This window comes from Bos grunniens, chromosome 12, assembly GCF_055505025.1.
Source record: "Bos grunniens cultivar Pamir isolate PY7600 chromosome 12, Bosgru_T2T1.0, whole genome shotgun sequence".
NCBI classification, from domain to species: Eukaryota; Metazoa; Chordata; class Mammalia; order Artiodactyla; family Bovidae; genus Bos; species Bos grunniens.
In genome coordinates this window covers 27,555,884-27,561,486 of record NC_141176.1, presented here as the reverse complement: position 1 = coordinate 27,561,486, position 5,603 = coordinate 27,555,884, and the positions used below count along the sequence as shown (strand labels likewise).

The 5,603-nt window shown below is 38.7% G+C and overlaps 1 long non-coding RNA gene across 1 annotated transcript; it reads right to left on the bottom strand.

Annotated features, from left to right (window-relative positions):
- Positions 1–2,169: 2,169 nt before the first annotated feature.
- On the bottom strand, positions 2,170–5,307 carry LOC147361563 (uncharacterized). The gene is made up of 2 exons (XR_015138108.1): positions 3,712–5,307; positions 2,170–3,067 (listed from the first exon to the last, which is right to left on the bottom strand). It is a non-coding gene; the product is annotated as an uncharacterized LOC147361563 (long non-coding RNA).
- Between the last annotated feature and the right edge of the window lie 296 nt (positions 5,308–5,603).

Sequence of the window (5,603 nt, the reverse complement as noted above, 5' to 3'; positions counted from 1 at the left end):
TATTTACGTAGTGTAGTGACTATAGTCAGCTGTGTGCTTTAGGTCACATTTTTTTTTTCTTTTTTTGTTCATTGATGGGTGTAACATGCAGATAATCAAAAGATTTGCTGCAATCAAGATGGAGTAGATCTATCATTTCTCCTTGATCTACCATATTAGATTAGCTTAAAAGGATTTGGTTTTAAGTAGAACACATTAGTCATTATCCACTAAGTACCTTCTTGTCTTCAAGTTATTTGCAAATTGATTGTATCAGGGTTTCTGCCAGTATTTTCTTAAGTATCCAAGTGAAGGTTACTTGTCTGTTCTGCTTGTTATATGACTCGTGACTTCATTTAGTCCTCTACTGGTGACAGATTTCCCTGTTAACACTTCAAGATAAAACCCTTAGGGAACCCGATATATGAATAAAAAGAACACATTAAAACCAAGGTTGTGGAGTGGTTTCTATTATTAGAGTTCCTACATATGAAATTCTGCTAGTATTTCAAATGCATATACGATGCTTAAAAATACCATTGCCATTCTTAGTTGTGTATTTAATATCAGGCTTAGCAAGCAAGACTGAAAAAGCCTTAGTTTGTTAATTTTTACAACCACAGAACATGATAGACTCTTCAGTTTTGTTAAGTGATCATGACCTAGAAGGAAAAAAAAAATTGAAAATTTTAATTTTTAGGTTTTTCACTTTATTATATATAATAGAAAGACTATATATAATAGAAAGTCAATGTTATTTCAAGAACTGTATGATTGATAAGCAATAGTATTCTGTTACTATGGATAAGTATCTCATTTAAATGTGTTAATTTTATATATTGATATACCTAGAAGAAAGCATGGTATAAAATTAATAGAAATGGATTTAGGAGTCCCATAGACCTGGCTTAAATCTCAGCTGGCCCACCTACAATCTGTGTGACCTTGGGCAAGGAACCCAAGCTCTTGAAGGCTCAGTTTCATCATCAGTAAGTTGATGGTGGTGGGGTATTTCCTATATCATCAGTTTGTAATGGTCTTAAAGAATACAAATTAAGCTCAGTACAACATTCCAAAAATTCATAGCTTTTCTGAAGAGAAATGGGAACTATAATAGGAAAACCTGCTGAACTATTTTGAGACAGTCACTTTGCTCATGTCATCAGCACAGGCGCAATACAGTGGCATCTGAATCACCATTGTGTGGTGTCCAGGATAGATTCAGGTCTAGTTTGAAGCCAGATTAACATTATATTGGTTTTCAGATTAGACAGAACTACCCATATAAGGTTGCTATACTACATGCATGAGCTGTGAGATTACTTTTAGACATGGACCGAATAGTATTCAGATAATAGAGACAAATAGAAAATTGGTACAGGCTGTAACCAAATCCATAATCTATAAATTAGCATCTTTCTCTACATGCCAGCTATATAAAGAGTAACACATTACTATGAATTGCACTAGCAATGACTCAAATCAAAGCTAGGGCCCTTCTCACCCTGCCCAGCTTAAAAAGTGACCCTCAACACTCTCTGGGACCTTTTTGTCAGGAGGTTGTAGGATTACTCCTCATCCTCAAAATGGTCACTATCATTATTATCAACATGTGAATAAATATATAAGGTCCATGAAGTTAGGGTCCTTGAATATATTGAGCACCAATATATCCTTAGATCTTAGACATCTAATTTATAGTGTGCTATCAAACAGTATTTGTTGATTAATAATCTTGAATAATAACCAGCCTGCAGAGTAAATTGAGCTGAAATTTTGCTGGCTGAGGGTTAAAGAGTAGCTTAGTCCTCTGTTGGTTAACTCTTATGATTTCTAAATGTTTTTCCAAATGTCTATATATAATTTCTTGCCTTACTAAGCACAGTCTAGTGAATGTAATTGCAGTCTCTCAATGATGTGATGTATCATTACAGTCTCAGGATTATCGTGCTAAATCCAGTCTCTTCTTTCAGCTGCAGGTATAGATATATGATGGGTAAGAGCTGGGATGAAGAAAGTGTGGCCCTGAAACATAAATTTAAGATTTTCATTAAAATAAATACCTATTATGAATAAGTATTTTGTCACGTATCATGTTCTAAAATCCACATGGATTTTAGATATTTGTAGGCTTCTGATACACAGGATCTGGAAAATTTTTACCACAATGAAAATTCTGTTATCACTCAGTAGGTGAAGTTTTGTTTTATTCCAGAAACTGTGAGTTCAGTTCAGTTCGGTTGCTCAGTCGTGTCTGACTCTTTGTGACCCCATGAATCGCAGCACATCAGGCCTCCCTGTCCATCACCAACTCCCGGAGTTCACCCAAACTCATGTCCATCGAGTCAGTGATGCCATCCAGCCATCTCATCCTCTATCGTCCCCTTCTCCTCCTACCCCCAATCCCTCCCAGCATCAGAGTCTTTTCCAATGAGTCAACTCTTCGCATGAGGTGGCCAAAGTATTAGAGTTTCAGCTTTAGCATCAGTCCTTCCAATGAACACCCAGGACTGATCTCCTTTAGGATGGACTGGTTGGATCTCCTTGCAGTCCAAGGGACTCTCAGGAGTCTTCTCCAACACCACAGTTCAAAAGCATCAATTCTTCGGCGCTCAGCCTTCTTCACAGTCCAACTCTCACATCCATACATGACTACTGGAAAAACCATAGCCTTGACTAGACAGACCTTTGTTGGCAAAGTAATGTCTCTGCTTTTCAATATGCTATCTAGGTAGGTCATAACTTTCCTTCCAAGGAGTAAGCGTCTTTTAATTTCATGGCTGCAATCACCATCTGCAGTGATTTTGGAGCCCCCAGAAAATAAAGTCTGGCACTGTTTCCACTGTTTCCCCATGTATTTCCCATGAAGTGATGGGACCAGATGCCATGATCTTAGTTTTCTGAATGTTGAGCTTTAAGCCAACTTTTTCACTCTCCTCTTTCACTTTCATCAAGAGGCTTTTTAGTTCTTCTTTACTTTCTGCCATAAGGGTGGTGTCATCTGCATATCTGAGGTTATTGATATTTCTCCCTGCAATCTTGATTCCAGCTTGTGCTTCTTCCAGCCCAGCGTGTCTCATGATGTACTCTGCATAGAAGTTAAACAAACAGGGTGACAATATAGAGCCTTGATGTACTCCTTTTCCTAACTGGAACCAGTCTGTTGTTCCATGTCCAGTTCTAACTGTTGCTTCCTGACCTGCATATAGGTTTCTCAAGAGGCAGGTCAGGTGGTCTGATATTCCTATCTCTTTCAGAATTTTCCACAGAGATGGGAATACCTGTTATATACTATGGTATACCAGGAAAATCAATGTGCTAGCTGCTAGGAATAGATGACTGATAGGACATTGGTTTCTGCTCTTGAGAATAGACTCCTTGACATTTAACCATGATTTAATATATTATAAACATTTCTATATATCTCTATAAGAGATATTTCTACATATCTCTATAATAATATGTAATTATAAGATACTGTGTTTGACTAGAAGTGCTTATTCTTTGTACAAGAACTTCCCAGAAGAGGCAGTATTTGAGATAAGTCTTAAAGGATGAGTAAGTGTTCACCAAGGCCAAGGTCATCATGTTATACAGCTCCAAGGAGCACCATCATGGTGCATCTACATGATGACCCCTGAGCTTGTGCTCCTGGGGAAGAACTCTTTTTTTGTATATGAGTTAGGATTATTTCAGATACAAATAAACAGAATGTTAGAGAAAGTGACTTACATAGTAAGAGGTTTTATTTTCTCAAAATCCAAAGGAATGTGACCCTAGGGAGGTTCAGGCGCATGGCTGTGTGAGCCAGGGTCCTCCATCATTTCACTCTGTTGTCCTCAGCATGCTGGCTTATGTCCTTAGCTTTATCATCCATGGTCACAAGATGGTTTCTAAAGCTCTTGGAAATCATTCAAATACAGGGGAAAGAAAGTGAAGCAGGTGAGAAAACTCTCCTTGAAGTTCTCTTTTTTTTTTTAAGGGAGGAAAATCCTTCACAAACATTACCCAGAAGATTTATCCCTATGTCTCAGATAAAACTTATCCTATGACCATTACTATTAATAGCTACAAAGGAGATTGAGAAAGCAAGGAAATAATATTTTTTAACTCTATTGTGTGAAACAGCCTCTACTAGGAGAAAAAATAAGGGGAAGAAAAGTTCTCGACACATTCTGAGGACAATGTAGAATCATACACTATTTATTGTTGTTTAGTTGCTAAGTCATGTCTGACTTATTATTTTTTTTGCAACCCCATGGACAGTAGCTCACTAGGCTCCTTTGTCCATAGGACTTCCCAGGAAAGAATATTGGAGAGGGTAGCCATTTCCTACTCCAGGTGATCTTCCCAACCCAGGGATTGTTCCCGTATCTCCTGCATTGCAGGCAGATTCTTTACCACTGAGCCACCAGAGAAATTCATATACTGTTTATTAGGAGAATGAAAATATTAGATTTGTATTTTAGAAATATCCAGTTACAGTACAGTGACTGAATGGATAGCTCAGGCCAAGAGTGAGTGCAGGAGTATCAGTAGGGGACTTTTTCAATTTTTTAACCATGCTGTATGGCTTGTAGTATCTTAGTTCCCCAACTAAGGGTTGAGTCTGGGGCCCCTGGCAGTGAAAGCCTGGAATCTTAACCACTGGACCACCAGGGAATTCTCAGCAGGGGACTTTTATAATAACTAAGGCAAGACATATTGCTGGCCTGGGGATGGAAATAAGTGGAAGCACGACAGTGGTGACTGGCCTGGTAATTGATGGACATGTGAGTGGGTAAGGTAGAGGAATCGTAGACGAATTGCACTCGACAGGCTCTGTAGATCAGCCCCCCATCTGACAGTGCCACTCCCAAGCAGGGGGCTGTGGACTAAGGACAGTTTGGGGGTCTAGAAGGGGTCAGAAAGAAATAGAAGTGAGTTTAGTTTTGGACCCATTTGAGTTTGGAATTCTTGTACATCACCCAAGTGAATGCTGTCTAGCATAAAGCAGGCAAGTGAAAATGTCAGTTAATGTACAGAAGCCTCATGACTAGTTATTTTCCTAAAATGTTTTCTGGGAAGGTCGTAAAACTCCCTGGACAAGGACATTTGCTATCTATGCTAGACTCTGGGGGTTTCTAAGCACCCAGGACAGTCCCCACAGGCCTTAGACTGAGCCCAAAGTTCTGAGCCAGGTAACTTGCAGGAGAACAAGGAATATCTCAAAGAATCTAAAGGAGGAAGCTGGAGACACTTTTAAATCTCTTCCTCATTATTAATCCATATGAAGTTTTTCTGAATGCACCAAGCTGCCCAAGTAGTAAATGAACTAATTTTGTGATCAGCTTGAAGGACACAGCGGTTAAGAACATGGGCTTTTGAGCAGATAACTCTGGTTTAGAATTCCAATTGTGTCATTTACGCTATGACCTTAGGGAAATTAATCTTTCTAAGCCTCAATTTCTTTATCTATAAATGGGATAAAAGTACCCAGTTAAGTATAAAAATACCAAGCTCATCAAACTGTGGTAAGGATTGAGTGAAATAATGTATGTAAAGTTGCAGGAAGTTGCAGCATCTGGCAAGTAGTGAGTCTCTCTGGTAGTCACTGTAGCCATTGTTGTTATTATGAGACATCC